Raw genomic sequence first — 21,644 nt, forward strand, 5'->3', positions numbered from 1 at the left:
ATTAGGAAAGATCTTCCATGGGGAACTGTTTGGCATGGAAGCTATATGTACAGTTGCCAACAGGTAGTAGTATTGTACACGTCACTGTGAGGTAAGGATTAAGAGACAACTAGCAGCCGTGGTGTAAAGTAAACATGAAGCTGTTTGCAATGGTGTCTTGGAAACAAAAGTAGCTAAACAATCAAACCCGTTTACCAAATGAGAATAATGTTAATGAGTAACTTTCTCTGTGCATAATACACACTACACTAAAGTTGGAAACATATACTCCTATCATGACAGGGCTATACTTTTTTCGCTTCTCTCTCTCTCTCTCTCTCTGCATTACTTTTTTTTACTATGTTGACCCCTTTCACTGAGTCATTCCTTTGATAGGCAGAACTTGTTACTATCGAACCAGTTTCTTTGGGTATTCCATTGTCATAATGATATTGGTGCCTTTAAGGCCAATATGAAATTAAGGGAACTGGTAATCTATGCAATGATAAGATAACTTATTGTAGATGAAATACCGTTTCTAATAATAATAATAATAATTTTTATTTCAGCCCAAGACCATATAGTACATGGAATATACAAAGACTAGACAATAACATACAAAGTCGAGATAAAAAAAAAAAATTGATCATCAATATCCACACTTCCTGAAGTAGTATAAAAGATTGTAATCAAAATAATGATAATAACTGTCACGAAATATTCGACGACAGAGCACTAGTTCTACCTTAGTGTTATGAGGAGGATAGTCCCACCTGAAGGGAAAAGTCCCAGCCCGTACACAAGGACAGCTCTATGGAAACGCATTGAATTTTGACTATTTTATTACAAAAATAGAATTTAAATGAGTATTTACATATCTACAGTGTGACTCACAAACAATGGGGACGGATTACCCCTTTCTTTACAAATAAATTTGAGTGACCACGTGACCACGAGAATCTAACATAATCTCACTAAATTCAGAAAAATGCTTTATCACTGGTACCCGAACATAATGGCAGTACACTATTAGTCAACTGCAGACATCAGACAGTACACTAGAGCCAATGATGGCAAAGATATGGAACGATTACTCACTGGATTTAGTCATGGTCACTGAAGTCACTTGCAACTCCCTCATGGAACTAAACAAGCTAGAACTGGAGCCCCCTCTGCCCGATGTGATTTAATGGGATGACTAGAAGTAAATGAGGACGATTGCGGTGTGCAGGGCCTTTTTATACCCATGTGGACTAGTTAGTTACATTAGAATTAGGATTTATAAAAAGGACATATTATCTTCTTGCATATAGAAATTAATTTATCATAACACACTGGGGAGTGTTACATGGGGAGCCAGAGTGACTAAGGAATAAAGTACAAAAATGACACGATAACCATCTCGTTCTTGCCGCCAGACTATCGAATATGTGGCACTTTGCCTACCAGCAAAGGCGGGAATATATGTGTGGAGAAGCGGGATTACATCATGAAAAAGCAGTGCACATATTTTTTCACGACATCCTCCACCCTCCAAAAAAGGGGAAAGAAGAAGGCAGGTAACAAGGCAATCTGATGGAGCAAGAGAGCATGGTCTAGTGGGGGTGTCGAGGCCTAGAGGTGTACGCAGTGCTATGATACGTGTCTAGCTCTCGACGGCACTCAGTTACAGCACTGAGTGAACACTCAACAAATGGCAAAGGTACAAAATATCAACATCAAAAGCAACCAATATCAAGACAATGTACAAAATGTAACTCAATCAATGTAAAAATGGCAATAAAAATGGATCAAACACAGTTCAAGCAAATTCAAGCAATCACAGAATGCCACGTAGCAATGCAATAGCAACACAGGCCACATCATGGCAACAGCAATGATCATATGAAAAAGGCAATTCCAGCACATGAATATCATATCAATATCAAGGCATTACAAGGCATAAATATCAATAGCAATAACACACAGGACATGATTGAGTCAATGTTAATGCAACTAGGCACTACAAAAATATATTCAAAATTCCTCTCAAGGAACTTACAATTAATTCAGTGCTCAGCACAGAGCATATTACCATCGGTACCATCATCAATAGTAGAAATCAGGATAACACACATGATTCATTGTGTAAATGGTTTATGTAGCAATCATAAAAGGATGGAATAAATGTATTACAAACTAATCAGTTAAGGTAAGAATAGCAACAAAATGATGACCTACATGTAGCGATTGTTATGATCTATAAAATCCAAGTGTTTCACTTATCATTCGGATAAACAGTTGTTTAGCGATTAGCAATCAGTTGCCCAACACTCTGTTAGGAGTTTTAATGAGGGAGTGCGTCCCGTGCAATACATGAGTTACACAATGGGCTGAGTTTACAATGGCAATGAACACAGTTTGTGCAGTTGAAGCCGTCTGGGGACTGCTATATTCAGTCTCCATAAGACGCAACAACAGAAAACGCTAATACAGAAAACGTTAACACACTCCTAACTCCTTCAAATCTCCTTCCAATGCGCACTCTTTCATAGTTCACCTCTCAACTGTTAACAACGTACATTACACTACACTAAATTGTCTTTTACCCACTCCAGCATTCTCTTTTTCTGTTCAGCAGCAGCTTTCCTTTTTGGATGGATTCCTGCTTCACTTACTGTCTCACCCATCTCATCCCTATCACTATCTATTTCACGATCACGTACATCGAGCTTTCAGTCTGTCGACTCACTTCATCACTAACGTCCACCTCTCTTTTACCATTACCTGTTTCACCATTCTCTTTTACCATTTTGCTGTTTCATCACTGTCGTCGTTTTGGGTCTCTTCTTTTTGCGCATCGTCATGGGCATTAATCTTAAGTGGGATGGTGAGTTGTGCTCTTCGCAGATGCTTCTCGCCTTCAAATAGTACTTTCAGTAACCTAACAACGCCTTTGTTGTTAGGGTAGAGCTCAATGATCTTACCGAGGGGCCATTGACTGCGTTTGCGCTACTTTGCTTTCACCAACACCATGTCGCCTTCATGCAGTGCAGTCGGGGGGGCCTCTCATAGGTTGTGGCATCCAGCCCGTTGCCAAGATCTAAGTGGATTGCACAGCTGGTGAGACAATTGAGGATTAAGAGGTATCCTTTGTCAGAGGGACGCATCATGATTGCTTGTTCAGTTGGGAGGGGTGGAGGCAGTGGCTATCAATGAAGAGGTCTGTAGGCCACGATACATGCTCTACACCTCCCTACCACTCTCTTGGCGGTAGCCCTCAACCCTGGGCTCCAACATTCCTGCCGGAAGAGAGTCCTCAGAATATTAACTCCACTTTGCACATGAGTGACGTGGAGGTTGGTTAGGCACAATGATACTAGTTGACCCTTAGAAGGTAGCAACATCAATTAGTGTTACTTATGTTAACTAACCTATTCTAGGTGAAAATTACGCCATTGTACATGACTAGGATAACTTTTTAATGAAGTTACTGATGTGAGTGGGGACTCGTACACTATTATCTAATCTACTACACACCGTAGGAAGGTGGTGTGTCTGTTCTAAATAGACTAGCTTAGAAAATGGATCTGCCTGGCAGTTCCCAAATGTTAATACAAGTGACTTGACTTTCATAAGTCGTGTGAAATCAACATTACTCTCCTGCAACTTCCAAAGTTCAGCTGTCAGAGTCAGAGTTCCTCCTTCCCTGAGCTCTTTAAGGGCAGCTACGATCACATTTTCTTGTCGGATGGGAGATTCTTCTTCTTCGACATACAGCTCAGCTGTCCCCTCTTGGCTCAGAAAGGTTTGTCCCTCATGCCATAAGGGGCTGGTTTGCAGGTCATGCAATGTAGAACCTTGGGTCAGGATGTCAGCTGGATTTTGTTCAGGGGGGACGTATCTCAGTTCGATACCACACTCCTGTTGGATCGAAGTAATCTCCCCCACTCAGTTAGATATGAAACATTTTTTATTTCTCGTTCTGCTGCCCACCCAGGCTTTAGTCCAGAACACAATGGTTGAAAAATTCAGTAACCTAATTAATGTTTTCCTAGCCCAACTCCTAACAACAAAGCTAAGAGGTCTAATTTAGGGATTGTCACTTTAGTTTGCTTTTGGGGTGTAACCTTCATTTTAGAAGTTAATAGATCTACCTGCTCTGGTCCCTGCCTGACATAAGCTACAGTGCCATAGGCCTTACTGGATGCCTTGGTAAACAAATGCAATTTGCTCTCTTCCAAGATAATCCCTCACTTAAACTTGTAAGTGTGGACATTTTCAAATTCTGCGAGTACTTTACTGGCTTCTAACTGATGGTTTTCTGGCAGTACATCGTCCCAGCCCACCCCAGCTTCCCACAATGCCCGGAGGAGATTTTTTCCCCTGACAAAATGGGACTAACTAGCCCTAAGGGGTTGAAATTGGCCACTAAGAGGGACAGGAACTTTCGTTTCGTGAGGTGGTTATTACTAATTTCTTTACTCTTTTCATTTCTAGGCTTCAGATTCAAAGTATCTTCCCTCCCATCCCACTTCATACCAACAGTTATCTCTACTGGTTCCTTGCAACTTATCTTCTGGTCAAATTCCCTACTATTACTGGCCTACCCCTTCAATAGCATGTGACCCTCGCCTAGCAAGGATTTGAATTGGCAATAATCACTTTCCATTAGTTCCTTAGTTATGAACGTCTGTAGATTGTCCACAAAAGGATTTGGTGAGATATGCCCTTCCCCTCTCTCGGAGACGTGTTTGGAGCACTTGTTGTAGAAGATACAGACTACTAGTTATTCCAAAAACTACTATGTTAAAGGAGTATGTGGCCATTCATTTAGGCTTCCGTTGCCACAGGAAACGAGCATATTTTGCATCATTGAGATGCAGTAAAACTCTATGGAATGCTTTAGAAATATCTGAAGAGTAGATCATACAATAGTTCTACCAAATTAGGACCAAGATACAAGCAATTGTTTAGCAAAAGCTCCCCTTTGACTTTTGAGGAAGCATTAAACACAATACGTAAAGGTGTCGTCAGACTTTGTTTCTTCATACCAAAGTGAGGCAAGTAATATCCTTCAATTTTGGGATTAGTGACCTCCCGATTGAATTCTGCTGACAGATAAGTCTGAAGGACATTCTTGTAATCGTTACAGTAGCTAGGATCTTTGAGAAACTGGGTTTCTAGCACATTCAATTGTGCGAGAGCATTGCAATAACTATTATCGGGGTGTTCAGACCTGTGAAATGGTAGGCTAACTTGGTACCCTCGTTCGCTACTGATGATACTACTCTGGACTTTTTGCATGGCAACGTGCAATTCCTATGGTTTCTAACTTCCACCACATATCAACATCGATCTCTTCGGAAGCAAGGCATAATCGTAAAGTGCGTACAACTGTGATATCTACCCCTTCCAGGACCCACTGAGGGACTCGTCCGTATGGTGTCACGCCATTGTGAGTGACAAATAGGCTCACTCCATTGATTTTATCCATCCCCAAAACAAATAAATTGAAATAGTCAGCCCCAATAAGAGTGGAAACATTATTAAGAAGGTCGCCATGAATCTGTTCATCGGCTATAGTACAACCCTTACTTTGCAAATGGGGTTTTATAATAGAAAGACCGACATTATGAATAGGACGTCGTCGTGAAAGACAAGTTTTGGAACAAATTACTCTCAGGCCTATGTGAATATGACACGATACAACATCGAAATTACCTCGAACAATTTGAGAGCCAAAAGGAGCAATATTTAATTATATACGTTTGACTACTGGCAGTTGTAATTTTTTAGCTAACCAACTTGAAATGAAGCTGCGTTGACTACCTGTATCTAAGAACACTCGTGTTCGAAAGGGTTGATCACGAGAGTACACAGTAGCTGGAGCAGTGGGTAACAAAGTAGCTAGGAGTTCGGTTGATGGCTCATCCTGCATAGTTTTTATCTTTTGACTTTGGCTGAGCTTTCTGATTTACTTTACTGTTAGACCCTTGGTTTTTTTACGGGTTGTGAAACTACATGTGAAGGGTTAGGGGAGGACTGATAACTCAAAAAGTTGGTAGAAGGCGCAACGGACCTGGTTTGGGGGTTATCTCTTTTGCAGATTAAGCTATGATGGCATCCATCACATAACTTACAATTTCTCTTGTTGTTACATTGTCTACTGCTGTGACTGGAGGCAAAACAATTAATGCACTTTTTGGACAGGAGCAGTTTATGTATCTTAGCCATTACAGTTGGATGTTTCTTGCAGTTAAAGGCGGTACGGTTACCATTACAGAACGGACACATTGTCGGACGCGTTACATTGCCTTCCAACCCCTTTTTACGTGCTGTGATACGCTAGTCAAGGTGCCAATACGGCTTAACAACAAAGTAATAGTCCGACCACCTTCTTTTAAAGTTGTAGTTACTTTGCTGTCAAGGGAGGGCTCCAGTTTAACGGTGTGCATTAAATACAATGATCATAATTGCTGCTCGTCAGCTTGAATTCTTTCTAGCAGACTTTGGTACACTTTTTTGTCTAGCGAATCCAGAAGATTCCTTTGGGCTCCAGTGATTGTAGCAGTCAGGAGGACCATGATGTAATCAATCTGAGTCTCAGTTGCAGCCGCCATTTTGATTACAAGGGAAGTTACCATTGAAATTTTACTTTACAGAAAAGACAATTTCCGCACTAGTGAGGGAGAGAGGAAATGACGCCGCTCTTTTTTTCTTTTTTCTCATTAAATTGTCACAAATGTCAGCATTGATCCATTTAGCAGTTCTCTTGCCCAGTTTCTAGCCCGCTTGCCGCAGATCAGTCTCATGAGATACTGCTTGAACATACGCCTCGCGCACGAGCGTCAAAACAACGGTTAAGCTAGCCTTGCGCTGGCACAGGCTGTTGCTTGAGAATAGCCCCTAATGTGGGCAACAAAACTAACTAGGCTCTACTGCAGACATCTAGCCTGCCTATGGTAATTTTGTTTTCCATTTCCCTCTTTATTTGGGAGGTAATTTTATGTTTTCCATTCCCCTCTTTATGTGGGAGGTTGGAGGGCAGTTGTGAGTAACCTATTATCAACATGTTAAACACTATACTCGAGCTGCCGTTGCTCAGGGACTGGTTCTTTAGGACTATCCAGTTTGGAGGACCAAAAATGTCGCAAAATATTCTATGACAGACCACTAACTCTACCTTAGTGTTATGAGGAGGATAGTCCCACCTGAAGGGAAAAGTCCCAGCTGTACACAAGGACAGCTTTGTGGAAACACACTGAATTTTGACTATTTTATTACAAAAATAGATTTAATGAGGATTTATAGATATATAAATATATATATAATTATATATAGATATATATATATATATATATATATATACAGTGTGACTCACAAACAATGGGGATGAATTACCCCTTACTTTACAAAAAAATTTGAGTGGCCACGTGACCACAACATAATCTCACTAAATTCAGAATAATGCTTTATCACTGATGCATCAACATAATGGCAATACATTATTACTCAACTACAGACATCAAACGGTACACTAGAGCCAATGATGGCAGATATGGAACGATTGTTGGTCACAGAAGTCACTTCCTCGTGGAACTACACAAGCTAAGACTGAAGCCCCCTCTGCCCGATGTGATTTAATGGGATGACTAGAAGTAAAAGAGGACGATTGTGGCATGCAGCACCTTTTTATACCCATGCGGACTAATCAGTTACGTTAGGATTTGGATTTATAAAAAGGATATATTATCTTTTTGTATGTAGAAATTAATTTATCATAATGCACTGGGGAGTGTTACATGGGGAGCCAGAGTGACTAAGGAATAAAGTACAAAAATGACACGAGAACCATCTCGTTCTTGCTGCCAGACTATCGAATATGTGGCACTTTGCCTACCAGCAAAGGCGGGAATATATGTGTGGAGCAAAGGCGGGAATATATGTGTGGAGAAGCGGGATTACATCATGAAAAAGCAGTGCACATATTTTTTCATGACAAGAACTTTAATAAAATTGAGAATAGTAAAAAAATTTAATGTAACAAAACTGTACTGATTATAGTCACAGTAATAATGAAAAAAGGAAAATGCCAGTAATAATAATCGTAGCAATATAATATTAATGACAGATTCTACAGATACCACTTTGCAAAAACAGAGATTAAGTCATTTAGGGAACAAACACCTCATTTTCCCATCTTCCCCACAATTTAGATCTTCTTGCCTCACTATTTAGGATGCTTTGTATGAGCGAATTGCTGCTGTTTCACTGTCAGGTGATCAGACTGGACATTGTTGGCCTTACAATGATTTTTATATTGTCCAGGTGGTTTTCTGTGAACATCTGTATGGCAGAGTGGTAGCATGAGTGTTTGTGAGGCGTCTCAAAATGTCATTGTGAACAACAGTGATACGTCTCATGGTCTCTTGGGTGTAGTTCGTCCACAGGGAGCACCCACAGATACTGTAGCAATACGAGCAGAAGAGTAGCAGTTTCAAGTCCCAGTGACAGAAGACAAACCTCCTTGCAATCATGTTGCCAGTTGCACATAGTTTACAACGCTGCTGTTCTGTTCCAGCCGCTGGTTTCTGAGAAAAATTTGTGGTTCTGCAATATGTTTAAGGTATCTCAGGAGCAGCGACATGCCCTGGGTCTTGGTTTCGTTGTATAGGATATCAAATTCCGCTCGATATTGGCGGCAAGTGTCGATGAGTCGTTGGAGACCTTGCACTGATGGGGAAATCAGAACCATATCATCGTCATAACAGAGGCTGTATATACAGTGGACCCCCCGTATTCGCGTTCTCCGGATTCGCGGACTCACACATTCGCGGATTTCTCTCGGGAACGTTTCCCTGCATTATTCGCGGAAAATTCGCGCATTCGCGGTATTTTTCTATGAGAAATATCCACAAATTCCTGGTTTTTGTGATCAATTTCATCATAAAATGCACTTTTTGTGATAAAACTATTAAAAAACCAAGTATGAAAATTTTTAGTGGTTTTTCTTAAGTTTTAACTAACGAAATAGGCTGTTTTTAGCGCTTTTATAGGGGTTCCAAACATTCGCGGATTCTAACTATTCACGGGGGGGTCTGGTACGCATTCCCCGCGAATACGGGGGGAACACTGTAGTTGTTTCATTGACAGTGCATCTGATTGGGAGTGAATTCAGTTTGACATTCAGGGCATCTGTGTATGTATTAAACAGGTATGGTGAGAGAATTCCCCCTTGCCAAAGCCCGTTTAGGGAGCCAAATGTGTACGACAATACGTTAATCTAGCCATCTATTTAGTTCCTGCCTTCATTTATGGAAGGAATGGTCAAGTGTGTATATTTGTGGTGTCGGTTGTCAAGGGCTGCGGAGGGTGAAGTGTAAATCTCCTTGAGCAGCCATTCCGTAATTGTGACTGTTACATCACATACCATGACTGCCATTTTATATTTCTGTCAGGAGAACAGTGCCTCACCTGTTTCCATCGAAAGCTTTCCTATAGACCTCACGTAGTAAATTAATGAATTGCATTAATTTGGTCTTGACAAAAAGTCAGATAAATGGAAATGTCAATGTGTAATGAGTAAATTAATAAATTGTATTTTTTTAGTCTTTACACGACGCCCAAATACATGGCCCGTCATTTATACGCAATTCTGAGCCCACATTCACAAATACTGGTTTTAGCAACTGGAAGAAGGCAACTGAGAGGATGGTCCAGCATGAGAAATGAAGTAAATTAACCCTCTTACGCCGAAGCCCTAAAAATCAAAACCTCTCCTGTATGCCGGCGCCAGTTTGGAGTGAGCGTGGAAGCGGAAAAAATAATTTTTTCAAAAAATCACAGCGCGCTTAGTTTTGAAGATTAAGAGTTCATTTTTGGCTCATTTTTTTTTCATTGCCTGAAGTTTAGTATGCAATCATCAGAAATGAAAAATAATATCATTATCATATGTAAATAATGCGATATATGGTAGCAAAAAAAAAAAATTCATAGATAATTGTATTCAAATCACGCTGTGCAAAAAACGGTCAAAGCTAACGAGTTACTTTTTTTTCGTTGTATTGTACACTAAATTGCAATCCTTTTGATATATAATACATAGTAAAACAATAAAAGCAACACCGGAAAAATATTATCACAAAATGATGTACGAATTCGTAACGCGCGGACGTAAAAAAATGTTATTTTCAAAAATTCACCGTAATTCTAAATATTGTTCTAGAGACTTCCAATTTGTTTCAAAATTAAGACAAATGATTGAATATTACGATACTGTAAGAGTTTTAGATTAGAATTGCAGATTTCGACCATTTCGGACAAGTTAAATTTGACCGAATGTCGAAATTTTTATATATATATTTTCTTATATGCACATATTTCGGAGATGGAAAAAGCTACAACCTTCAATTATTTTGTATTCTTCATGATTTAGCGCACATTTTGATATATGAAACTCTATAAAAAGGCTAATATGAAAAGGAGCAAATATTAGGATAATGCGATGTACGTATTTAGGAGACTTGCGGCCGCGAATCGGCGCGCGGAGTGAAGTAAATATAAAAAATTTTTTAAAATTTTTTTTTTTTTCATTCCATAAATCACAATATTGTTTTAGAGACTTCAAATTTGTTTCAAAATGAAGAAAAATGACGGAATATTACTAGGCCGTAAGAGTTTTAGCTTACAATTGCGTTTTTCAACTATTTCGGTAGAGTCAAATTTGACCGAACGTGGGTTTTTTTCTATATATTTCGATTTATATGCAAATATTTCGAAAAAAGATAAAAGCTACAACCTTCAATCATTTTTAGTTGTATTCTACATGAAATTGCGCACATTTTCATATATAAAACTTTAAGTAACAGCTAATTTTAAATGGTGCAAACATTTCGACAATCGCACAAAAAAATTCTGATTTTTTCGGAAGAGTTACCGCGTGAACGTAAGGAAAATGTTTTTGTTTTTTTCATAAATTCACCATAAATCGAAATATTGTGCTAGAGACTTCCAAGTCGTTGCAAAATGAAGGTAAATGATTGAATATTACTAGAATATAAGAGTTTTAGCTTAAAATTGCGTTTTTCGACCATTTCGGTAGAGTCAAAGTTGACCGAAAGTTGAAATTTTTGCACTTAACGTTATTTATATGAAAATATTTCGAAAACTGATAAAAAGCTACGACCACGGGTTGTTTTTTGTTGTATTGTGCATGAAATTGCGCACATTTCCATATATAAAACTTTATGTAACGGCAAATTTAAAAGGGTGCAAACATTAGGACAATCGCACGAAAAAATTTATCGGAAGAGTTATCGCACGAACGTAAGGAAAAAGTTTTTTCATAAATTCACTATAAATCGAAATATTGTGCTAGAGACGTCCAATTTGTTGCAAAATGAAGGCAAATGATTGAATATTACTATAATATAAGAATTTTAGCTTACAATTGCGTTTCTCGACCATTTCTGTAGAGTCAAAGTTGACCGAAGGTTGAAATTTTTGCACTTATCGTTATTTATATGAAAATATTTCAAAACTGATAAAAACTACAATAATGAGTATTTTTTTGTTGTATTTTACATGAAATTGCGCACATTTTCATATATAATACTTCATGTAAAGGATAATTTAAAATGGTGCAAAAATTATGTCAAAGTGACGAAGTAATTTCCGAGATGTGTCACTGATACTTTTTTTTAGTGCGATAAGAAAGAAATTCGCGCTTGCGCGCCTGCGTAGCGATTGTAAACAAAACAACGCCTTGATCCGCGTACTCCCAGCATCCCCAAGGCGCGTGATACAAAAGTTTTCGGCTGGTAGGCCTCTAAAGTATTTTTCCGCGAATCTTAAAAAAAACTTTTTTGAGCCGACGTATGATACGTCCAATCGGCATACGGGAGACATTTTGACTCGACGTTTAATACGTCCAATCGGCGTAAGAGGGTTAATAATTAATTTACATCACTGCATTAATTTCTGTTCTCCTGAATTGGTGGCAAGACCAATAAAGGGATTTTGACGTAAGGAAAAATCTATTTCTGGGCGATTGGTTCGTGTCGCCAGCGAAATATCCTTTAATCCATTATTTCTAAGGTAAATGTACTAACACATACCAGAGAATAAATAAAATAAAGAAAAAAGGTCAGTACAACTGACTCGCTCACCCTCCAAGAGGGTGTCGGTATGAACACTATGGCGAGTGAGACCACTACCACGAACCCGCTTGCCAATAGAAATCTCCCACTACAAAATCCCCACAAGAGGGGAGCCGACCCACAGAGTGGGCAGCAACTACTACTACTCCATCCCATGCTGCCGACTGCTGCGCCTCTGGTGGCCATCCTGAAGTTAGCAGACAATCTTGAGCGATGGGATGGGCAGGGCGGGAATTTCCCGCTGGCGACACGAACCAATCGCCCAGAAATAGATTTTTTTTCCTTATTCGTCAAAATCCCTTTTCTGGGCTCAGTTCGTGTCGCTGCGCGAAATCGTACCAGAGAAATAGCACAAGATTGTAAAATAAAATCAAATAGACAAAAAAGGGTCTCAAATAAAAGAAAACATAAAATAAAGAAATATAATTGCTAATAGATATACATATACACAATGATACAAATTTAGAAATATTACTTAATTTTAACTTAATGCTAATAATATTTCTTAAATTTAACTTAAATGTAACATATTTACAGGGCTTACATGGAAAATATGTTGAAATCAGTATCTGTGTATAGATATTATGTACAAAGAACTCAAAGCAATTATAACAGTCATTGAATAGAACAAACTTGAATAATAACATAAAAAAGGGAATGTATATGACTTAAGATACAAAACCCGTAACCATTGTACATACGATGTGTCCCCTAGCATAAAAATAAGGGGATCACACCAAAGAGATCATTATATACAATCAATTGTGAGTGACCCTAGCAAAAAAATAAGGGGCACCCACTATATCCATCATAAGAGCAGCTAAGACTCAAGGTAAACGTAGATGAACATGGCAGGTATAGACGAACTGTTGGGTGAGATAGGTAGAAAGGAGGACTGGATCTTCTACTAAAGACTAAGCAGAGTCGGGGGAAAAACTATGTTACCCGCCGCAACTGCTGAAAATTTCAGAGCTTCCAAGGACTTTAAGTAATGACGCTTAAATACTGTCGGCGATTTCCATCCAGTATATTTTTTCAAATCATCGAAATTCATATGTTGGAAATAATTAATTGAGGTGGCTACTGCCCTGACATCATGTGCTTTAGGGAAGGAGTCAGGATTGGCTTGCTTAATAAAGTACAGGATCTGCTGCCTGATGCCTTTAATAGATAAAGTACCACCTTTTTCTCTCTTAAAGAGAGGACCCGATGAGGATGAGGAGGTCCTGGACAGAAAGGCTCGTAAGGTCGTTACTGGGCAAAGAGAAATATCTTGTGGAAGGGGTACAACCTTCCATGGCTCCCACCTCATCAAAGGATCTTCATTCTTTGCTAAAAAAACTACGTTCCGGAGAAAGTAGAACTTCCCCTGTGGGAAGAAATTCAATATGATCCGGATCCCTGGATAATGCCGACAGTTCTGAAATTCTAGCTCCTGAAGCCAAGCTTAATAAAAATAGAGTTTTTCTTAGGAGCATTATAAATGAACATGTGTTACTATCTGTTTCTGAAGCCAGCTTTAGAACATCATTTAAGAACCATGATACTGACGTAGGCCTTACAGAAGGTCTAAGTCTAGCACAAGCCTTGGAATAGACGAGAAGTAAGAGTCTGTCAAGTCTATGTTGAACCCAAATTGAAAAATCTTTTTCAAGGCTGACTTGTTTGTCGTAATAGTGCTAGCTGCTAAGCCTTTTTCAAATAAAGATCTGAAAAAGGATGTAGCTGAATTGATTGTCATGATTCTAATATCTGATTCTCTCAGGAAGGTTGCTAACTTTTTGACTGCAGCATCATACTGTCTCAAAGTTGAATCTCTTTTATCAGATTCCAAGAAGAGAATATTTTGAGGATCAATATTCGCATCTCTTTTAGCTGCAAACTTCATGAAATCCATAAAGTTAGGGTTTTGAGAATTCCTGAGGAAAGCGAACACAGTCTTCGTTTGTACTGACTGGGAGAGCCTGGGATTGGGAACTTAATGCGAAGAGGACGAAGAACCCACCAGTTCCAGAATTAGAGGGTACCAATTGCTCTTCGGCCAGTCTGGGGCTACTAGAGCCACTTGACCCTTGAACGTCCTGAGTTTGTTCAGCACCTTCAGGAGAAGATTCACTGGAGGGAAGACATAAATCTTCTCCCAGTTGTTCCAGTCTAGGGCCAGGGCGTCCGTGGCATAGGCCAGAGGGTCCAGGTTGGGGGCCACATAACATGGATGTTGTGGTTCGCTTGGGATGTGAAGAGATCCACCTGTAGACCTGGAACTCTCTGAAGAATCCACTGGAACGAACTGTTGTCCAGTGACCATTCCGATTCCAGAGGAACTGATCGGGATAGAGCATCTGCTATGACGTTTCTCACTCCAGCTATATGGGTGGAGGAGAGGTGCCAACTGAACTTGTCCGCCAGGGAGAAGATGGCTACCATGACATGATTTAGATGACGTGATTTGGAGCCTCCCCTGTTTATACAATGGACTACCACTGCGCTGTCTAAGACTAGCTTTATGTGGGAGTTCTTTGGCGGACGTAACCTTTTTAGAGTCAAGAGCACGGCCATTGCTTCCAGTACGTTTATGTGGAACTGACGGAACTGAGGTGACCAAGTTCCTTGAACCTTCTTGAACTGAGAATATCCTCCCCAACCGCTTAACGAAGCGTCTGTGTGGATGGTAATCCCCGGAGGAGGAAACTGAAGGGGTACTGATATTGATAAGTTCTTGACTTTTGCCCAAGGGCGTAGACGATTCCGTAGAATCTGAGGGACTGAGGATAATTTGTCCCTGGACCTGACATTTGCTCGTGAGCGCCAGATTCTGGTTAGGTCTTTCAGTTTGGCTTTCATCAAGATGTTTGTCACTGATGCAAACTGGAGTGAACCCAGAATCCTTTCCTGGGTTCTCCTTGACGCAAGTTTGTGACTTAGAAATTGCTTTACTGACTTCGCTATTTCTTTCCTCTTGGCTGATGGATCGACAGAGTATGGGAGGATAGATTCCATTGAATGCCCAGCCACTGAAAGTTGATTCCGGAGTGAGTCTTGATTTGGTCCTGTTTATCTTGAAGCCTAGATATTCCAGGAACCGGATTGCTTTCAGTGTTGCTTTGTGACATTCCTCGACTGTTGGAGCCCAAATTAGCCAATCGTCGAGATACGCTACTACCATAATCCCTTGCGACCTTAGTTGTTGGACTACTACTTCCGCCAACTTCGTGAACACCCTGGGTGCTACGTTGAGACCGAAGGGAACTACCTTGAAGGAGAATGCCTGATCTCCTATCTTGAAGCCCAGATACGGGCGGAAGTGTCTTGCAATAGGGATATGATAGTACGCGTCTGTAAGATCGATAGAGGTGGTGACGGCCCCACGGGGAAGTAAGGTCCGCACCTGCGAGATGGTGAGCATCTTGAACTTGTCGCAGCGAATGGCCAAGTTTAAGCGGGACAAGTCTAAGATTACCCTTCTTTTTTGTGAGCCTTTCTTTGGAACGCTGAACAAGCGCCCTTGAAACTTTAATCTGTTGACTCTCGCTATTGCTCCTTTCTGAAGGAGGTCCTCCGCATACTCCGTCAATTCTTTGGATGGAAGTTGGCGGAAAGGTCTGGATGGAGGCGGATTCGCCAGCCAACTCCAACCCAGGCCTTTCGACACAATGCTTTGTGCCATTTGCTGAATCCCCACCGGTGGCGGAAGAAGAAAAACAGCCTCCCTCCTACCTGAAAGTCCTCATTGATGTTGGTAGCCTCCACGGCCTCCCCTGAAGTGTTTTCCTCTATTGAGGGACCCTCCCGATCCTCTCTGACGAAAGGATCGCTTACCTCTGCCTCCCTTTCCCGAGCGATCATACTTCTGAAAGGCCTGGCCTTCGAACACTTGGTTGAAGGCTGGGAGACAGCGTAAGAGGTGGAAGGTTGAGGCTGGGGGGAAATCACATATATAGGCTGTGATTGGGCCTTGGAGGTAGAGGGTTGGGCTGCCTGCACCAACGGAACAGCCGAAAACCGGCTGGGCAAACCGTTGCTGTTTCTTTTGGTAAGGCTGGAAACGTCTGGGTTTCTTCTGAGCCTTACCCCCACAGCTTGATCTTGGCGTCTCTTTGCGGTGAGACCCCAGCGATCCTTAAGGCTTTGGTTTAGTCTCGTAGCCTCTGCCTGGACCTCCTTTACCATTGCATCTGGGAAGAGGTCTGCTCCCCAGATGTTTGATGAAAGCAACTTATTCGGTTCATGCCGAATAGTTGCTTCCTGGAGGACATGCTTCCGACAGTTTGTTCTAGCTGTGGCGAACTCGAAACATGTCAGACTGCACCGTTTGAGTCAGTGACTTGGTGATTAGCTTGAACAGTGGCTCAGAACCATAAGAAATGGTAGCCACCTCAGTCATGGCCATGGTGTTGATAGTTACCTGGCCAGCCTAGACTGGCATCAAATTCCGCCTGAATGAGGCTATCTGGGAGTCTAGGCAGCTTCTCACCAAACTGCTCCATAGCACAGTCTGGTTTGAGTTTGCCCGCAGAAAAAGTGTTGGGCAGGTCTTCCCACAAATCTCCGGTTGAGGGAAGTAGAGGAGATGTAGGGTCCGCTTCCTTTAGCTGCGGTAACGAGTCCCCCTTTTGGGCCGCTGGAATAGTAACCGTAGCAATCTTTGTAAGGAAAGGAAGCGGAGTACCCTCTTCCATTGTGAAGATTGTGAATGGACTCTTAAACGGTTGTATTTTAGTGTTTGAACAGTCCATGTCCTCTAAGCACCTGAGCCATTCTCTTTGAGCCTGGTCACGTGAATAGAGGACTGTCTCTTTAGGGACCTTATCATCTCGCGTCATGGCAGCGGCGTAAGCCTGGCGTAGCCATGAACGGTCGGCTGGAGATCTTCCGGGAAGAACTCGAAGTCCTCAATCCTTCGAGTTCCGCACTCCGGGATAGAAATAAGCCCGTCTTGGAAGGGGGCATATGACGCCACTCTCCAGGGATTGTTCATGCTGAACGGAGGCAGAGAGTCATATGGTGGCAACTGAGCTACCCCTGCGCCGAAAGGTGGGGGAGTAGCTAGCGGAGCTTGGCTTAGTCCGGCGATAATATTGTCCTGGGAGTTGATCCTATCAGACAACCGAGAGAACATCTGTTCCATACTGTTCTTGAGAGACCCCACCAGATCCCCCATGTGTTGCAACAGGCCAGTATTGGGATCCAAAGCCGGAGCTGCTGCGGAGGTGGAGGGGTAACTCTGAACAGGAACCAGAGGAAGTGGAGAAACGGTTGACTCCGCTGGAGTGTGTGATCTCTCCTTGGAGGATCTACTCCTTGAGGATTTGGAGCCGGACCCAGAAGCTCTAGACCTCTCTGCTCCGGGGTTTGTAGCCGGAGACTTGCGAGATGTAGACGCCGACGACGTCTTTTTTGACGACGACGACGTCTTACTCAAGGTTTTTACCGCCGTTTGACCTTTGACCTTAGGTCTAACAGAAGCATCAGGAGAAGTATAAAGCTCAGTACCTGTAAAGCCTTGGAAGGAAGGAGGAGAATTTGCAGGAGTAGAAGATCCAGTGGCGCCCAAGGGAAGCCCTTGAGCGTCCAACGTACTCACCTCGACCAACAGGTCGTCAACACCTACCATCGGTTCAATGTTTAAGTCCAGTGTCGCGACTTCCGACGAGATTCCTGGCCTGGATCAGTCAACGAGGCGCGAGCTGCTGCTGAATTAGCGCGATAGTCGGGGCCACCCGGCCCTCTGCTGGGTCGACGTAGCCCGTTGACTTGCCGCCGGGGAAGATCAGGACCGCCAACCTCTTCTCGAGTATGTAGGGCTGACCCTTGGCGGCGTCTTCCCAAAACCGCCGACCCAGGCCCGCAGGGTGCCAGTGCGGTGTCTCTAACAGCAGGAGCCTGGAAGAGAGGGTATTTGTTAGTTTTAAGATTAAACTTAAAATTAAAACTTAAGTATAAGGTGAACTTAAAACTATAGAGGATGCGAGATCCCATATAAAACAAGCTTAAGTTTACGATAAGAGGGTTTAGAATTAAACCTTAAGAACTTAATAAACCTTGTAGGGATTGGCTAACGGAGTTGGAAATACTTACCCCACCGTCTAAGAGCTGGCTCACCAGATCATAGCAAATCGTACAGGTCTCGTGAAACCAGACTTGAGGTTCCCGTGCGAAGTCGCGCATGGAGCATGGGACCGGCAGACTTCATGCCCACAGGGGTCCTGGAGCATGGCGTTGCATCCCGGATGCTCACAGTTGGTGGTCTGTAAGTGAAAAGATACATGAGCATCCTAAAGAATCACTTACAGGCTAAAGGTTAAAAGAACTCCGTTGCATGCCGGAGCGCGAAAAAATTTTGGGCATAACCCCTCCCTTATTGCCTGAATAGGCTATAACTCCGGAGAGATCCGGTGTGAGCATGCAATGGGGGGAAGGTTTAAGGTAGCTTAAGATAAACTTAATTTAGTTTAAATTAAATACTAATTCTTCAAAACCTATAGATATCGAACGTACCGGACTAAGTCCGGTGCGTGCGGAGCGTGTCGCGATCTCAGCGCGACGGAGTGGTTAGTAGAGACCAACTGTATGCCGCAGTCCACCTTCAGGGTGAACTAGCACCTTTCCACGTGGATGCCGGAGCTCCGGTAGAAAAGAGCCCCCAGTAAGGTGGGAAAGGGCGAGAGGGCAAACAGACTCGCGCTAGCAACGGAGCGACGGAGTAGCGACGGAGGGGGGGAAAGGCCAGTCCCCCCCCCCAACCCCCCCCCTTAGCCATCCTGGACGTACCGAGAAGCTGGAGAGGTCGAGTCCAGTCTGGGTCTGTCCCGTCCCCCTACTCCCTCCGCCTAGGGGGAGAGGGAGGCAGGCCCGGGTATGTGGAGCGAGCGTGGGCAGACCAACCCCCCCCCGGCCCTATGGAAGAGCGGGAGGAGGGAAAGATGACTGGACAGGCGTCTGGCTGCTCCGTGATCACGTAGTGACCACGGAGCGGTAACAGAGATACAATGAAACAATAAAGCCTAGTATACACAACCGACTGATCAGAGAGATGCTATAGGGAAGCAACCGAACTGAAGAGCGGAAGCACATGGACCAATAGGTCATAACCTAGGCTAGGTGAAGCCAGACGCCTTACACTAACGTAAACATAATACATAAATAAACAAATCACTTGTAAAGAAAGAAATAAAACAGTAGGAGAAAAATCCAGGAGTGTACGACTAACCCGAAAGAAAGTCTACCACTCAAAGCTAGCCTACGGGGCCGATACTAAGAGCTGTGGCTAGGGTCTGGATGGAAGATGCCTACGTAAGGTGAAAAGACATGCATGCATGACATAAAACCGCGTAGGCTGTACCCTTATATAAATAGCATAACTAATAATAGAGTGTAATAAAGTAAGGGAAGGTTCTGGTATGGGAGACCAAGAACGAACCCGCCACGAGGCAGAAACCATGCTGCCATGCTTCCGACCTAGAGCTCGTATTTATACCTAAAAAACGGCAAATACTGACTCAAGGACGGAAAAAACCAAATAGCAATAAAGGGATTTTGACGAAGGAAAAATCTATTTCTGGGTGATTGGCTCGTGTCGCCCTATGAAAGGATCCTTAATATCATTCTTTCTAGGTAAAATTAATCTAAAATTACCAGAGAAAAACAAAATTAAGAAAATGTCAGTAAAACTGACTCGCTCACTCTTAAAAAGAAGTGTCGGTATGATAATAGGGGCGAGTGTGGAACACTACCACGAGACAATCACCAATTAGAACTTCCAATCAGAATCCCCCCAAGAGAGAGCTGATACCAACGGGCGATGCAGCCGCTACTACTACTACTAGAGGACGCCACGGACAGCAGCGCCCCTAGCGGACATCCTTAATCTAAAAACATCTTGTCCTGCAAGGGGGGGGGGGGGAACAAACCATAAAAGGGGGGTTTTTGGGGGGTTTCATAGGGCGACACGAGCCAATCACCCAGAAATAGATTTTTCCTTCGTCAAAATCCCTTTTCTGGGCTCAGCTCGTGTCGGCCTATGAAAGAGTACCAGAGAAACAACAAGATGGGAAAAAAAGGAACAATGAAAAGCAGTGTAAAATGATGGATATAATATAAGTAAATCAATTACAGCATACAAACTAAGCACTTAAACTAACTTATACTAAACAGTAAAACAACAGAACGTTAGTAATCTTAAAGTACTTAAATGGTAATTAAAGTAAATTACAGTGATGCATGTAATATAAACAAAAAGGGATTTACTTAACATATTTACAAAATATACAAACTCATTGTGTCCTACCCTAGCATAAAAATAGGGTAGGTACACTGAAGTCCACCATTAATACAAGTACGGCAAAATATATACAAAAAACACATTTGTGTCCTAACCCCTAGCATAAAAAATAAGGGTAGGTACACTGAAGTACATTATCAGTACAAGTGTGGATGTCCCTAGCAAAAAAATAGGGACAATCCACTATATGATTCAGCGGCTAAGGCTATGATATTCGAGTAGCCTGGCGATAGGGTGAGGCATGTTGGATGATGTAGGTAGAAAGGAGAACCTGGATCTATACTACAACTACTATACAGTATCAGGGGAAACAATGTTTCCCGCTGCTACTGCTGAAAACTTTAAAGATTCCAGGACTTTAGATAATGGCGTTTAAAGACTGTCGGGGATTTCCATCCAGTATACTTTTTAAGATCCTCAAAGTTCATATGTTGAAAATAATTAATTGAGGTGGCTACTCCCCTGATATCATGTGCTTTTGGGAATGACTCAGGGTTGGCTTGTTTAATGAAGTAAAGGATTTGTTGTCTAATACCTTTTACTGACAAAGTACCACCTTTTTCTCTCATGAAGAGAGCACCTGAGGATCTTGAAGAAGTACGAGATAGAAAGGCTCTAAGAGTTGATACTGGGCAGAGAGAAGGATCCTGTGGAAGTGGGATAACCTTCCAAGGAGCCCACCTTGCAAGAGGATCCTCATTTTTGGCTAAAAAGCTACGATCCGGAGCAAGTAGAACTTCTCCTGATGGGAGGAATTCCACATGACCCGCATCCCTGGATAGAGCCGACAGTTTCTGAAATTCTAGCTCCTGAGGCTAGGCTTAATAGAATAATGTCTTCCTCAGGAGCATTATGAATGTACAAGATGAGTTGTCAGTATCTGAAGCTAGTTTGAGGACATCATTTAAGAACCATGAAACTGTAGTAGGCCTTTGAGAAGGTCTAAGTCTAGCACAGGCTTTAGGGATAGATGTGAAATAAGATTCAGTCAGATCTATCTGAAAACCTACTTGAAAGATTTTCTTTAAAGCCGATTTATGAGTGGTAATAGTGCTAGCTGCTAAAACCTTTTTCAAACAAGGATCTGAAAAAGGATATAGCCAGATTAACTGTCATGGTTGTAGTGTTCGATTCTCTCAAGAAAGATGCTAATTTTTTAACAGCTGAGTCATATTGTCTAATGGTTGACTCTCTCTTATCTGATTCTAGGAAGAGAATATTCTGTGGATCAATATCAGCATCTT

The 21,644-nt window shown here is 42.0% G+C and overlaps 1 protein-coding gene across 2 annotated transcripts in view; it reads left to right on the forward strand.

Moving 5' to 3' along the window:
• LOC135222580 (malonate--CoA ligase ACSF3, mitochondrial-like) overlaps positions 1–21,644 on the forward strand; it is a 405,816-nt gene that overhangs the window by 371,613 nt on the left and 12,559 nt on the right. The window lies entirely within an intron of this gene.

The sequence above is a fragment of the Macrobrachium nipponense genome, chromosome 8 (assembly GCF_015104395.2).
Source record: "Macrobrachium nipponense isolate FS-2020 chromosome 8, ASM1510439v2, whole genome shotgun sequence".
Classification (NCBI taxonomy): domain Eukaryota; kingdom Metazoa; phylum Arthropoda; class Malacostraca; order Decapoda; family Palaemonidae; genus Macrobrachium; species Macrobrachium nipponense.